The sequence below is a fragment of the Acanthochromis polyacanthus genome, chromosome 17 (assembly GCF_021347895.1).
Source record: "Acanthochromis polyacanthus isolate Apoly-LR-REF ecotype Palm Island chromosome 17, KAUST_Apoly_ChrSc, whole genome shotgun sequence".
In the NCBI taxonomy this organism is placed as follows: Eukaryota; Metazoa; Chordata; class Actinopteri; family Pomacentridae; genus Acanthochromis; species Acanthochromis polyacanthus.
Window position 1 is genome coordinate 6,901,060 of NC_067129.1, and position 16,726 is coordinate 6,917,785.

The window sequence follows — 16,726 nt, forward strand, 5'->3', positions numbered from 1 at the left end:
ATAATTAGAGGTCCCTTCATGCCTTAAGATGGCGTAGATGTAGCTCTGCACCGCAGCCTTATTTAGAAATTAAAGCTGTCACCTCTCGAATCCTTGCTTTTTCCTTGACCCTCTGCTTGCTGCATCATCTGCAACTGTCAGGCCTACATTTTCAAAGCAGAAAACCAAGTCAGGACTTAACAGTGTGGTAAGACAGCAGCACATTGGAGGTGATCAGAGAATCATCATGGATGTGCACAGGCTAATGCAAAGGACACTGTGGTACCAATGATCTGTGATGCTCACTTAGAATAAAGGAGGAACACTTGACTGCATTACAAAACTGTAAAATAACCATCTCTACCAAACACATCTCTAAAGTGGAGTTGGTATCCTACATGAAACATGTCAGGGAGAAGTCTCAGTAAACTCTCATACATTTCCTTGAAAAGACTTTTCAGCTATTGCAGGAAACTGGTTAATAATGTCTAATGTTTGCAACAATCTGAGTGTAACTATGTAGGACAAAAAAGAAGGGTAATGCATCTGAATGAATGTTGCATTCACACATATTCCTGCTCTCCAACAGCTTCTGTCTGTGTAATCTCTTTCTTTCCCTGTTGTTCTCCGGCTCAGGTGAAAAGGATCCTGGGAACAGTCAGGTTCCAGCTTCCCAAAAGCCTCTCAGTGCTCATGTCTTACAATGGAACAAAGATTGTCTCAGTGTTGGGATGCTTATGGGAAACCCAAACCCAAACTGTAATGGCCACAGTTTGACAACAGGGAACAAGTAGGAGAAAGGAAAATGGAATTTGCTGTATAAGCCTGGAAGATGAGAGTTTTGCTGAAACACTTTATAAGTGCAAAAATAGTTTGGTGGCCACTCTGCAGCAAGAACAAAATAGGGGTAGAAAATATGATACGGTAAATTGCACAAGCCATGGTTGTAAGCATGAATTACTTTTTCTGTTTGTGATAAGCCAAAGGAGAGATCTGTCTAAATTGTGGTCATGGCATTCCAAGCATTTCCAAACGACCTCTACATTAGCATCTTTGCCAATCATTAGGAACCACTAGCAAAGATGGGGACATGATTGGCGAAGATTTGGCAAAGACGGAAGAACTCAGACTAGGAATTTAAGCTTATTTGTGGAATTGAGATATGTTGCCACCATTCTGTATAAGAAGTTATTTTTCTTGATTTCTTCCTCAAAGAATTTGAAGGTCATGATCAACTGCGGACCTTTTTGGAGTCCACTATGTCTTTAGAAGGGTAAATCTTTACTGCAGGTGCAATAATATACCAGTATACATCGTAACATTGCACTGATCATCATTTAATAAAAACAAAAGCTGAAAATAACCCAGTACTGACAAGATATCGTAATTCTAAGCCCCTCTGCTCTGCTTCTCCATTGTGGCAGAGTCAGCTGCAGGGGTGGTCTCATCCCACAAACAAGCTGTATCTCATGCTAAACTGATGGCGTCAACACATGTGGTGTTGATGGTGACTAGAGAGCTCTTCAGCTTTCAGTGCTTTTGGCTTGTTACTGAATCTCTGTGGTTTGGCATTTAAAGTTCACTCCTACATTTCTCTATTTGTACTCTTTCAGTCTTATTTTATTGTCATAAGAATGTTATTTTACCGATTGCTTTCAGTCATGAACTTACTAATGAAACATTTTGCGTTGCTGCTTCTTTATTTTATTTTTTTCCACGACTTTTCCACAGGGGAACCAACTTTTATAGTAAAGCAGCTGTGGTATATAAAATGTGTTTATCACCCAGTTAGGGGAACTTCATTGTCAGTGCTACTTTTCAATAAAAACTGGTCAACATGCTCAGACATATTTTGAGCTACTCGGTCAGCAAATCAAATTCAATCAGCCTATGGTTTAGGAGAACTAGTTTGTTAGACTGGCTGACCAACCACATTGGAAATCAAATCTTAGTGTGTGAAAACCCAAACCAGAAGGGGAAAATGTCATGGAATTTAAGCATGAGGATAAATCCACACATTTTCAGACCGTCTCATAGATAGTGTAGCACTTTGTCGATCACAAAAATTATGCCACAAATAGATGTGTAGCAAATGAGAAATGAAAAAGCTTGAGAGAGAAGAACAATCCTTTGCTCTTTCTGAGGTGTCAAGGAAGGAAGAGGTACAGACACAGATGCCCCAAACCAGAAAGGGGTGCTCGAAACTATCTGACAGTCACTAAAGATGAAGTATCAAGCCAGTTAAAGAATCAGATCCCACAAACTTATAAGCAGTTTGTGCAAAATAGCACATCTTCAACTGTTTATCAAGGCAACAAACTTCAACAAAGTCTTTTACTTTATCTTGCTTTGCTGCTGAAACCCATTGCTACCGTTCCAACTCTTCTTGAATGCCAACTCTTCATGCTATAGCATATCAAAAGCTTTGTAAAAAAAAAAAAAAAAAGCAGTATACTACACCATACGTCGGTTTAGTATACCAGAGAGAGAGAGGAATAAAGAATGAAAGACAAAGAATGAGAAAAAGCAAGAAGGAACATTTCCATTTAGACTGGTTTGCTAAAATCCAACACCTCAGACGAGGCATAGAGTTCCGCGACACGATAGTCGGTTCAACGCCAAGAGGAGAGTCAGTCAGCCTTGCAAGAAAGCCACGGTGTTAAACCATTGTATTCTTTAAACAGAAACCCTACAATATCAAGTAAATCAAGAGAAAACAGATGGTGAGAGTGAACAGGAGCCATGAGTGAAAAAAAAACAGGTGACGAAAGACAGATTGTGCATTATTCACAGGGTGTGACACCACAACAGAGACTCCAATGGTAAACATGTGTGGTGGTTTGGGGTCTAGTGGCTGCCCCAGATCCCAAACAGGCTGTCTAGTTTGGGGTTTGAAGCTAGGCTTGGCCAGTATCTCCACTCTGTAACTGACATGTTCAAAGATTGGAATGTGTAAGTCAAATGCAAGTCTACAGTTTCATTTAGCAGACGCTTTGATCCAAAGAGACGTACATCTGAGTATAGAATACTTACTTAAATACTTACAAAGCATATACAATGCAGTCTAAAGTGGTACCAGAATATACCATAGTGCTTTAGATCTTGTATCTTTTCAGACTAGTTTCAAATGAGGACAGTACATTATGAATAATGTCAGAGTGGACCTTTAGCAGGTTTTATTTCTTTATTTTTTTGTTGCAGTTACATAACGATCATACAGGGCAGCTGTAGGCAGGACTTGTAATCATCATTCATCCTTAGAGTTCGATTACACAAACTTCTGGCACCTGATAGTTCACATTTGGCTGTTGTTGCAAAGTCAAAACCCCTGGACATAAAATGCACCTTTTAAAGACCTTTGTCAAGAAAGCTGCTTAGGAGATCCTGTCCAAAAAATGTAATTGAATTCAACAAAACTTTATAACATTTGAATGTATTCCGTTCTGTGTTGTTGTCAGCTGCTCTGCCAGTACAGTTTTGTGTGTGTTTTGATCATATTCTGGGGAATAAAGAACCAAGCAGAGACTAAACTTTGTGGCTAAACAGAATTCCTTCTCAGTTGTTATGTTTACGAGAGAAAATTGTCTTTTGCAGTACAATATGTTTCAGTTTTTTTAAATTAAATGCCGAGTTTCTTTTGGTAACAACTGTATTTTAATTCTACTATTTTTTTTTATTTTAATAATGACATAAAAGCAAAAAAGTGGAATTTGTTCATTTATATCATTAGATAATGCTGGCTAATGTCTTTGGAATCTACACTGTGGTTGAACAGAAGAGGTACATTCGTGTTTTCTCAACTAATTTCAGATTACAGTGCTTTGACACTGAACTACTTCCTTATTGACATAGACTAAGCTTATCTGTGTCCACCATGATTAACCCAAACATTTCCTTTTGCCACTTTTTATGAACTACACTGAGTGCGGAAGTGACGGTAGCACTTGAGACACAACACATATCAGCCATCAGATTAATTTATATGGACCTACTAGTGGGTCAACTCAAAGAAGAGTAAACAAGTTTTGAAAAACACAACAAATGATACTTAAGACTCTGATATTGAACAAATCTGAAACAAGCCGATAATGCATGTACACCAGTCAGCTACGATGAAGGAAAACCGTTGATGTAGTGTTCAAGTGGAGATTACTTTGACATGCACCACCCAGCTAAACGTGATTACAAACCAGGCACACACACCCCACAAGAGGACAATGCGCTCTGACAGTCAACAAAAGCTGCACAGAAACAGCTGAAGAATCACGACAATAAGCTCAAGATGTTGACCAGACCTCCAAACACCCCAAGTCTGATCAATGGAGGCCACATCCCGCAACCTGCAAGAACCCAAAAGGACCCTAGTCAATGAGAGGTCTTGTGTGCGCCGATAGTTTTAACGGTTTAATATTGTGGCTGACATTGTGGAATATGACCATTTTTCAATCTTAAAGCTCCATAAGTTGTGTGTTAAAGGGAAAGAACACCCTGTTTTAGTTCACAGCTGCTTTAAGACACAAGACAAAGGTAACCGTGGAACAGAAATCAGACTAACTTATCCTGTGTTACAGGAGTCAGATATCTGTATTATAACTACAAATATATTGCAGAAATTGATGGAAGAGCAGGGAAATGATTTGCTGCAGTGTTACAAAACCAGTATGTCATACTTTACAAGTATTACTATTTTTAGGGGAGGGTGTTCTTTTTCTGAAATGTTCTTTTTGTGCCCAACCAGAGGTGTATAATCAGCAACAGCAGCAAGTCAGATGGGGATGAGTGGGTAGGAGATGTCTGTTCTTGTCTGATAGCATCTTCATCATCTTTTCACTTTGTCAGTCAGAATCCCTGTTGTAATAGAAAATGCTGTGTCCAGACCAGTCACGTTATTGACAAAAACCCACAGGACTGGCTCCATTTGAATAAAGAGGGTCACATCTTTCATGCTGGGCCAAATTCGGCCTTTGACTAGCAAAATATTAGGTTCCCAAATTGCTTGAATGTCGTTAGCAACCCCAGAATCTACGTCTCCTGGCTTCAAGCCTACCCCCAGAACAGGGTGAAAACTATGTAAACCCCCCAGATCAGTCTACCTGCCAGTCTGTGGGTCTGTGTGGGTGTGGCCATGCCTGTCTGAAGTTTCTGAGGCTCAGAGCGAAGCATTGTACAAAGTGACAACCCCATCAAAGAGATTGGGCCTGCATAAAAGGACATTTTATGACTCTGCCCTTCAAAAGAACAGTTTGAGGAGTTCAAAGCGCACACACAGGGAGAGGCAGACTGTGGATGGAAAGTTCAGCACAAAACCAACAGTGAGACGGTGAGAGGATGGAAGAGAGACAGAGGGGGAAAAGTGAGAAACAGACATAAAGGGCAGAGAGAGGAAAACCCTCAAAAGCCATTTGATATCTCTCATCAAAGAGCAACGCTAACCTGCCTCACTTTGCATTTCCAGCTTGATGCTAAATCTCCAACATGAGGTTGTCGTTCTCTCCACGGCCGGCGCACATCAAGCCCAGTCGGGGTGTTTGATCGATCTCACCAGTTTGCACGTGTGCATTTAGGGCGCACACCTTCCAGCCATATGCACGGGATTTCTTCAGAAGACAGGAAATGTCATTTTGTTGATTTACAGAGAGGTATTGATGTTTGGTTAAAATAGGAACAATGGTCAGTGCTGATGGAGTGCCCTTTTGTACACCTCTCCGCTATAATGCAAAGATTTAAAGCTTCGGCCGAATCATCTGGCACAAAGGCAGACAAAGACAGACACCTACTGTGTTTTTAATTAATGGCTGCAAATCAAAGCCGTCAAGCTGCGTTTTCTTTCCAAAACGCTTCCAACCCCATAAAAAAATACCCGACATAGTCCATGTCTGGATAGTCAAGGATGACAGATGATGAATTCCTGTAAATATGATTCTATTGAAGAAGCAGATCATGTTTGTTGATGAATCATGTTTTCATGTCGGCCGGTATTATGCAGAAGCATCAAATGCAAATCAGTTATTAAAAATTGGATGTGTTCAGGTCAGGAATCGATCCAAGTGGTGATACACAACAAAACATGTAAACTGTGAACATTTTCAAACAGCTGTAAGAAAAGCATTTAGACTGGTTTAAATCCATTGGACTACACCTTGCAGAGAGAGGCAGGGAGCACAGATTAAACATAACTGCCCTATAGTTGTACTTTTCTGCACATATTGATTCATGTTAATTGCACCTTTTTTTGTTCAAGCTCTGATATATGTTGTACTTTTCTATATCACTTTTCCCGCAATTCGGAAATGTGTTTTGGCCAGCTTTCTTTCTGGATGTTTGCTCTTTATGGTACAGAACAATAAATGTACAGAATTTGACTCTTAAAGGCTGTTTTCAGATTTATCTGTTGAATGTGCAGATATAATCTGAGTTGAAGGTGAATAACTGTGAACACGATTTATGACTTTCCAACTATACTAGCTTGGAAGACTTTCCTAGTACAACAGACAAGATGTGGAAACTTGAAGCCTGTATTACTCATACATGGTGAATGAACTCTCAGTAACACCGATACTGCACACATCAATAATATTTTCACTGACAGTAGTTTTTTCTGCCAAAATATCCAATCTTGTGGTACAATATCCACATAGATTAGCATTCTGACACCTCTTTGATATCCAGCCAGTCATTATGTTGCACCTACATGTCATTTTAAGTGCTATTTAGTTGCATAAACATCTAGAAGACAGGATAAAGATGCCATTCTATCCTTTGTTTTATTCGTTTTGAAACATGTTGTACCCTGAATTAGAGTTTTTTCAGCAAGCAAATTTTTTTAAACGTTGTGAAGTCCAAGCAGGGCTGCACAGTGGGGTAGTGGTTAGCACTTTCGCCTTGCAGCAAGAAGATCCCTGGTTCAAATCCCGGGGTGGGCCTGGGATCTTTCTGCATATAGTTTGCATGGTCTCCCTATGCATGCGTGGGTTTTCTCCGGGCACTCCGGTTTCCTCCCACAGTCCAAAAATATGCTGAGGTTAATTGATTACTCTAGGTGTGAATGTGAGTGTGATTGCGTGTATGTATATGTAGCCCTGAGACAGACTGACGACCTGCCTTCGCCCGAGTCAGCTGGGATAGGCTCCAGCACCCCCCGCGACCCGAGTGAGGATAAAGCAGTGTATAGAGAATGGATGGATGGAAGTCCAAGCAATTTCTGATTGTTGCATTTTTACTCACTGTGAACTAATTTTTTACTGCAATGTAAAATTTGGCACCGCTATAATCATAGCTGTAAGTAGAGAGAGCTCAAACGTGTTTTATGCAGTGCAATGCATTTAAAGTGCCATAAATCATACAAAATAAAGGCTAGTATAAGCATTTTTGCAAGTACCTATAAGTCTTACTAATACTGGCAAAAAAAATTGATGGTTCTACATGCCATAGATATTTTACTATTTTCATCTCTAATTTGTTTCTGTATTTTTCTCCTACCTGCTCGGGAAAACACTCCTTGCAGTTCAACCTTTTTTGGTCATGTGACTGCTGTGTAAATTCGTAAGCGTGTAAGATGAAACTGCCTATTACACAGGATTAGTTCGGTGAACCTTTGAGAAGTTGAAAAATGGAATTTTATTAGAAGTTTTGTATCTGATAAATGGTGTAATTTGATTCTGTTTTAAAGCTAGCAGGCCTTTTAAACCCATCCGTGGATTTTGGTGTTCAGAGGGTTAATATGAAGTCACTAATGTGATTTTGAAAAATATGTAGAAAAACCGAGTTGGAATTACAGTATCTATCAAGAAGAAACTCTGGAATGAACCTAATTAAGACAATGAAAGTACAACTCCTTTCAGACATGCTCTCTTTTATCGCTAATCTCATGGTATCTATCATATCTGAAAGAGCCTCCTGCTAACTTTTCTGTAATAGTCATGATGGCAATCTTACGAAGTCAGATCTAATGACATTTATATGCCACTTTAAACATGACTGAACTACATGTAGTTACATTAACAGATAGACAAGATTGCAAAGCATCGACATAGAACATTGTTGGGTATACAGTGAACACGACAGTCGAAGATCTGACACTGTGAAACTCCCGAGCTCATCATACCTAATGTTTTGGAGAATGCTCTGCACAAAGAAAAAAAATACTATTGGAACACATTCCAATCTGTCCACCATGTTGAGGCTAGAAAACTTAAAAACTCTGAACTCATGCAATATACTCACATGTACTGTCCAATCAGAGGGTATTTCTCAGAAACATTAACACCAAAGTAACCTATGGCGAAATGACAGAATGCTGTCACTTCAGCAGAAAGTTAAAGCCAACAATGTTTCGTATCCTCTATATAAAACCGTCTAAAAGACAGACAGTGGAAAACGGTTCATTAATTATACATTACAGAAAATTTGTGGCGTTCCTTATTGAACCAAGATAACTGTAACATAACTATCGATCATATTCCTGTTTGCAGCTTCAAATTAAAGCCCGGCACACATCTATGCAGGCAGTGGACATTTTGTTCATACTATATATGTGTGCGTGTGTGAAAATGCGTGTGTGTTGTTCTGGTGGTGGTGATTAGAAGTGGAGGTGTTGGAGGGGGTATGGTGTTGAAGGTGGCAACTCTCCTTCACTTCCCTGACTAATCCCCCAATAACAAAGGCCTGCTTCTCTGCTCTGTTGGACTCTGAGCCCTAGTGGACTCTGGCTCGGCCTCCAGGCCCCGAAAACCTGCTGTTTACAATTTCCCTACCCCTGCTTTAAATGTTTCTTCACTCTGAGAGGAAAAAAAGGGTGTGGTGGGGGTTGGAGAGATGGAGAGATGGAGAGAGAGAGAGCGAGAGAGAGAGAGAGAGAGAGAGAGAGAGAGAGAGAGAGAGAGAGAGGACACAAAGGTGCCGTTTTGTCCGGCGGGAACAAGGGAGCTATTACATGAGAGATGCAGGGAGGAAGGAAGGAAGGGAGAATCAGGGAGAAGGAGGAGGAGGAGGAGGAGGAGAAGGCCCCATCGGGGATTAGCTGGCCAGCTGCTCCCTCAGGGACCAGACATGAGCGACACTTTTATTCTGACAGGAAGAGCGACTCCAGAAGAAGAAGAGGCAGAAGAATAATCAAAGAACATTTAAAAAAAAAAAAAAGCAGCGGAATAGCAGAAGGACAAATGTTAAAGAAAACACAGAGGAAAAAAGGATCAACAGTAACAGATGAGATAAAATGACATCTGAGATGCCCATTCTACTAGAACAACAACCTACCAAATCTATGGAATAGCTAGAATAAAGTAGTAAAAGCTTGCACAATTTTTTAGTCACTTTTCGACATGTGTTTTTGCCCTTTACACATAATACAACACATGTGCAGTTATGCTTTGTAAAGGAATAAATTAGTGTTGTGACGTTCATGAACGAACTGGTTCTTTTGAATGGCTCGCTAACATGAACGATGGGAACTGAGTCGCAGCTGGGAACTGTTCGGGGAGGAGCGCAGCCCAGCTGCGGGGTGCTTATTAGATATGCAAATAGCATCATGTCACGTTGTACATGCTGCCTTCATGTGAGTGTGCCAGTAAAAAAAACAAAAAAACACAGAAACACATGAATGCCCCTTTCCTTGGAGAACAACAGCAGCAGTGGCCAGCTGTCTAAATGAGGAAGGAGGAGAGTCAGTCTATCGTCATTGACAAAATGAGCGAATTAAGGAACCGAAGCAGCATTTGGATGCACTTTTCTCTCCTGGCAGACAGTAAGGCTAAATGCAGTATTTGTCAAAAAATATTTCTTTTAAGTCAGGCTCCACAAATAATTTGCACAGAAACCTGAAAACTCAACATCCAATAGTAAAAGTGCCAGAGGTGAGAAGAGAGCCAGATGACTCAGATAATAGTGACGATGAAGTCTCTGAAAATGCCAGTGCTTCTTTCAGAATAATTCAAACTCATATTGGTGGGATATCTAAATTCATTCCTCCCAATGATTATTTCCAAGACAAAATGAGTTAAGGCCAGACTGGCTTCTTGAAACTTAATAAATATAAAAATGAGCCAAATGAGCCAGTTTTTTGAACGGCTCTTTGAAAGGAACGGCTCACCAAGATCCGGCTCCCCTCAAAGAGCCATAAATCCCATCTCTAGAATAAATTTATGTCTTTGACTCATGAATGTAGTGAGCTGACAGACAGGACAAGACATGCATAGACATGCAAAAACATTGGCACAACTCTTTAATTGACCGACAGTCAAGTAAAGATTTGACTGACTGTATTATTAAATTTGCACGTCTGTTTATTAACCTCCAGTTTTCTTTTGTACTTACTTTTTGACAGGAAAGAACAAGTTAAGCACTTTGTCAATGACACAGATATACATATAAAGTGTCAATGTGGTATTTACATCTATGCTTATTTTATTCAAAATTAAAGTGGTTTCCCACCAAATCTGTTTGTTTCTTCTTGCAAGAAAAACTGATATAAAGAGTTGATTATGTATTTAGTGAGCCAAGCTTGGTTTCAGTTTAAATCTTGAAATGCCACCAGTAATAGATTGTAAAAGGAACTGGGGTCATGCACAACAGAAAAAGTATATCTTTATTTGTGTTTCTGGTCCGTCATCAGTCAGTGGACACACGGCGACAGCAACACTGGGAAATATTTAATTTGTAAATCCTTAATTAAATTTCTCTGCTTACAACAGAGCATGTAAACTTTAAAATGACAGCCTGATGTTTCAGTGTATATCAGAAAAAACTGAGACTTTAAAAATGTGAATAGTTGTCCAGTCACAAAGAAAAAAAGTCATTTAGTTTTGGAAAAAGTCCCTACATAACAACTTAGAAACGTGTGGATACAAAAATAATTTCACATAAAACCAGCATTTTAAAACAGCTCAGCACAGACATTGTCTGAGATGACTTTACTATTCATTGACTGCTCCTTTTTTGTCTGAAACCTCACTGCTGTCACTGCTTGGAACTGAGTGATCAGTGACCTAGTTACCATATTTCTGAGAGGATTTGTGGCTTAAAATATTGCTCAGAGCTCATCCCTGTTGGTTTCTGTGTGGTAGAGTTCTGTGCAGATTTGCAGAACTTTTAATGTCCATTTCCAACATTTTTAAAACTCTTGTTTTCTAATATACTCTCATGGGTAAGGTAACTCAAGTATTATGGCTATATCAAGGTTATGGCCAGGCCTGGGGTGGCTAATCGGGAGCACCGGGACAATTCCCAGTGCGCTATTGTAGACTTAACATGCAAGGCTAGAATTGCATGGTTTTACTAGTAATAGGTCGTGATCTAAAGTAGGCCGGTCTGAGACATAAAAGTCCAGGGCTGAAAATGAGTCCCACTCCGGCCCTGGTTATGGCTAGGTGTGGTTTGGGTTGAACTTTAAAACACCTGACTAAAGGTAGAGAAGGGTCATGGTTATGATTAAGTCAGATGCACAATTAGTTTCCACCTGGCAGCATAAAAGGCAACTGCTTTGAAATAAAACTCAGCATGAGACTAAAATGTGAAGCGTGGAATTGTCTAATATGGACTTAACTCCTAGCCTCAGTCACTATCAATGGAACTTGTGCCACAAATGGTGCAGAATGGAATACTACACAAAACTACAGTTCAGCTTGAACAAATGTGAATTATTCGTGAAGTTTGGTTCATTTGTGTTTCCACATAGATTGTTAAATTCGTGTTTACTGATGCTTTGACATCTGTGGATCAGGTCGCATTTGTATTTTGCAGCCTTGTGACTCTTTTTTTTCCCCACAAATTATCCAAAACATTGACAAAAAGTCTTCATTTTCAGCTCACATTATCTTGAACAATCTGAAATATCCCGTTTAGTTTAATTATATATGCTTCACATGTATATGGCAAAGAAATATGTCCAAGTAGACCACAGAGACAGTATGAGTGCGGTCATGGTTTACAGCCCACAGAAGCTGTACATCTCTTCTTTACAATGAGCCACAAGTATTGATATCTCCATCAGCTCAATGACACAACCAGCTCAGACGTATTATACCATTAAACCATACATGTGGCACGAGACATGAAGCCATCTCATCTCAGGAAGTCTTCTCACAGCCCACGTAGCGTCCTCAGCCGCTGATCGAAATTTCAAAACCCCAGAAGAAAACCTCGCAAGGCCAGAGAGAAGGAGGATGCAGAGAGTTTTTTCCTTCCTTCCTTCTCCTCTGCCTCTCTGTCTTTCTTTCTCCATATGGCAGCCATTTGTCTGGAGGAGGTCTGTCAGACATAAATAATAGGTTATGAAAAAACAGAAGGAGGGAGGGGGGATGCTTGCTTTCTTCCTGAGGGACGGGATCTCTAGAGGCCTGGTGTCCTTCATGGCAAAATGGGGAGAAAGTGAGACAGAAGGAGAGAGGAAGATGGATTGAAGAAGAAGCTGAGGGAGAAACTTTATTTAAGGAAAGTGGCCTGTGTGCTGTCTGAAGAAATTGTGCATATTGACAGAAATGAGAGACAGCGGCAGAAAAGCAGAGATCTGAAGTTTTCGTGTTATATATGTGCAAGTTTTTCTTTCTTTTTTTTTTTTTTTTTTTTACTTCAATGCAACTTCTGTCACGGTATTAATCGTTCCACTTAAACAAGATGAAGTTTGATTAATTGACTAATCAGTGCGGCAGGAAGACGAGGAGCCAGGAAGAAAGAGAAAGTGAGGGAAAGACAGAGAAAAGGAGGGCGTTTTGTGAAAGGGAGATGAAGTGCAAGGCAAAGAACATTAAGGCCTTCTCAAGTTTGTGCGCGCTGATTTTCATCTGAAACCAATTAGTTCCAAACCACGAAGACAACACCAAGCCGAGTTTTTTAAAAACATCCTCTCTACCTCCTCATCTTCCCCCCTCTCCTGTCCATTCATGTGTCAGGCTCTGCAGCTCTCTGCTGGGTCTAGACTAGTATGTGTGTGCATGTGTGCAGGCATATGTGTGTGTGTGTATGTGTGTGTGTGTGTGTGTGTAAGCGCGTGCACTTAAAGGCATCGTGATTAACATTCGCCCCAATTCGCTGAGGGACACGCATTCTAAGCCCTTCCTTCCTGCTCCGAGTGGAATTCTCATTAGCTGATAACTACTTTTCAAGAGACTGCTGCATTCCTCTGCTGGATACCAGGGGCCTTACAGGACTCCAGAACACACACACACACACACACACACACACACACACACACACACACACACACACACACATGCACACACGCACGCACGCACATGCACACACTCGTGCATGCACAACCAAAATCATAGCTACAAACAAACGTTCTCCCGCTCACAGACACACACAAAATTTTTTTATTATTTTCCTTCCAAAATTGAAGAGTTTCATTGTGCCCTACCAACTCTCAAAATTTTACTTTTAACCCAAAGCTTCCACAAACACTGGCAGGTAGACAGGCAATAATCATTTCCTGTATTATTCTGTCTTCCTGAGCAAGAGGACGAGAGCACTTCCTTTATTGGATTCTAACCAGAAGTTTATGGTGTCTGTTAGCGCTGAAACCAAATGCTCTGCACCATCGTTCACTCACTTCCAAGGACAATGAGGCTGGCTGGGGGGAGAAGAAAGAGAAAGAGAGGTGAGTGTGTCAGTTTTTAAGTGGGGGCGGACAGAGGAGAGACAGGGACACCTGATTCTCAGTTTTCTCATCATCGTCACACCTCATTTGGTTCCATCCTGCAGTATTGACTACATTCAGAGGAATTTGACATTTATAATACCTTTGGGGGAAGGAAACTTGTTGATGGGGAAAAGAAGTACTGATATATGTCATATGGAGGGGTAAAAGCATATTAGAAAGGATGTGGGGAACCACATAGACGTGAAAGGAGAAAAAAAAGTTAGCTTGATCTTTAAGTCAGCCATGTCTAGCCAGAGTGTAAATGTGCAAAAGGTGCTCTGTGAGAGATTAGTCAACAAATGACCAGCTGTCTGGTATTGTTCTCGCTCTGCATATGTAAACTCACCTTCCGTGCCTCACCATCTGCCTTTTTGCTTACAGTAACATCTGCATGGACTGTTTTGCTTTACAAGATTCAATTCTCCACCAACCCCGAGATTTCCCCTGTGCTCAAAGTGCACCACACGCTCCATGTTTCATGTCAACAAATGGGGCTATTAATTTATAATGTGAACAGTAATGCAGAGTGGACTGGTTATTGCAGAGACCGAAGGGAGGGATGTATCTGTAATAATGGAGAAACAGAGACTCGAGGGAAAGAGGGAGACGCGCAAATCACTATGAAAACAAAAATGTGAAAATTAAAAAGCAGATAGAGGATTAATGAAAGTGTGGGATCAGCACATATAATGCAAGTGAGCTCCATTAAACCCTGATAGAAAAGTTTGTTTCACCAGAGTCTGGTTCTGCTTCATTATAGAGAACCAAACCTTTAATATACTGGTGTAAGGAAAGAAAACAGTTTGTTAAAACTGAATTCTCATGTCATTCTGGACCCAGGGAGCCTTGTGAATCGTTTTGATTATGTCTAAGTGCCAGCACACTCGGTTGTGTTTCAGCAGCATCTCACTTTCGGTGAGCCAGCTCTGACCCAGTTGTGCTTTACCAGTTTTGGCTATATTTTAGATGTGTGGATTTGGGCTGGTTTGGCCAGAGAGAACTGATGCATTTAGCTGGATTCAGGCTTGACCATGCAAAGTGACCTCAAGTTGGTCAAGATACAAACATGGCTTCAGCACAGACTTGGCAGAACGGCACCTTGGTTAAATTATTTCATTCAACCTGCTGGATTTGAGCTAATATGGCCATGGACCAGTGACAAAGTTTGTCATGTAATATGGCAACCCAGTCTCACATCAAATTGTGACATAGTCACGTTTGTCCACAATGCAAAACGTTACAATCTCACAATTTGGCCCTGAAAATTGTGAGATGCTCACGTTTTTTCCCGCAATTCTTTTCTATGGGTCTGACGAAGGGTCACGTGACTGCTTGCTGCAGGCTTCTCAAAATGAAAACATGGCGGCTGTTCCTTTTATTTTCCGTGGAAAATGCATTATTTTAAGATAGTTTGGACAGATAAAAACATTTTGATGACATTTTTAGCGAGAAATATATATAACACTTTCACATTAACCATTCAGTTATTGGAAATTATCTTTGGTTTGGTTTGTTTTTACGCTGAATTTCACTTCACGGCATTAAATTGTGACAGTGTCACATTTTGTACGTTATGTTGGTTGATTAGGACGCTGCCAAAAACGAAAACAAGCGGTGTGTTTATTTTTGTATTGTTGCATTGTGTAATTTTTTGAGTTGTTAAATCATTTATGTAACTCTTGGTGATTACTGCTAGTTACTGAGATGTCTTCCCCGGCCTTTCATTAGTTGACGCGCTTCGCTCCCTTGTTAACAAGTTGCATTTCAATGATCCACAAGTCGCTCGTTGTCAATGCAAACAACCGTATTTATTTCCATGAACGTGCTTTTACCGCAATCATTTGTTGAGCTCATCCATACACCAGTCAGCGCACAGCGATCTAAAAACTTTATTCCTGCCCACAACAAGATCCCGGTGTCTTTCTTTAGCCCGTGGAAGCGTCCATAGCAACCACCATAGCAACGGTGGGAAACGTAACAATTCCACTCCGAGACGTGAAAGATTCATCGTCATAACAAACCAGAGATCACACACAAGAACTGAACGAATACTGTGAAATTAAATGTATATTTTTTTGGTGTCGCTGTAATGCCTGAGGCTTTGCTGCTGTCCGCTTTCCGACCGTGGTCGGCAAAACACGGGAGAACTACGTGCAGAACCTGCCGCACCTTTCTTCTTCGGTGGTGTCTGTGTAAAACAATGTCCAACATGCAAACAGCACACCTAGCGCCATGAAGCACAAAATGCAGGTGTAAATCAATGACATCTTACAATTACAATGTCCTGTCTTTTAACTAATAAAGACACATATATAAAGAACTTTACATCAGTTTGTTTGTTTGTTTTATTAAGATCCCCTATCAGCTTTTGCAAAGCAGCAGCTATTCTTCCTGGGGTCTTCATAATTTCATTTGTGACAACACCAAAAAGCAACATGTACACAAAATACATACAAATCAAATTACAAAATACATAAACAATACATACAAAAATACACGTATACAATACAAATAACATACATATACAAAACCTAAAGTTTTCAATATTCCCCATTTTTGAGAAAATCCGGATGTTATCACTCGCTCCCGACTAAAGCATCATTTTTTTTTTAATATTTTGGATTTCGATTAATTAGACAATGAACAAATTGACGTAATTTCCTGGTGGGTGTGTTTATGCAGCCTATTAAACACTTTTTTCCCCATGAAATAAAGTACAATCCATACATCATGGTCCAGTGTACATTGTTTGTTTTGTTCACTGACATAGTGCAATAAAGTTTTGTTTTTTAAACCATCCAGTACCGTAATGAATATTGAATGAATATGGCATCTCGTTTACATCTCTTATTAAGGAGCAAGAAATTTACTGACGTTGATTTATGATTCAAGACAAGCAGAGGACACACTGTGTGCCCCTTTAATGTCCAAAAGGCCAATTAAGGTCAAAATCTCACAGATTCTTTGACCAATTTGGACCAATCTGCACATGTTTCATATTGGGTCCTAAAGCAATGCTGGTGTACGTTTTCAGACCACCAGGACCTACAACGGCAAAATAGGAGCAAAGAAGACACTGGAACAGGGGCCTTTGTTAAAATGAATGAGAAACAG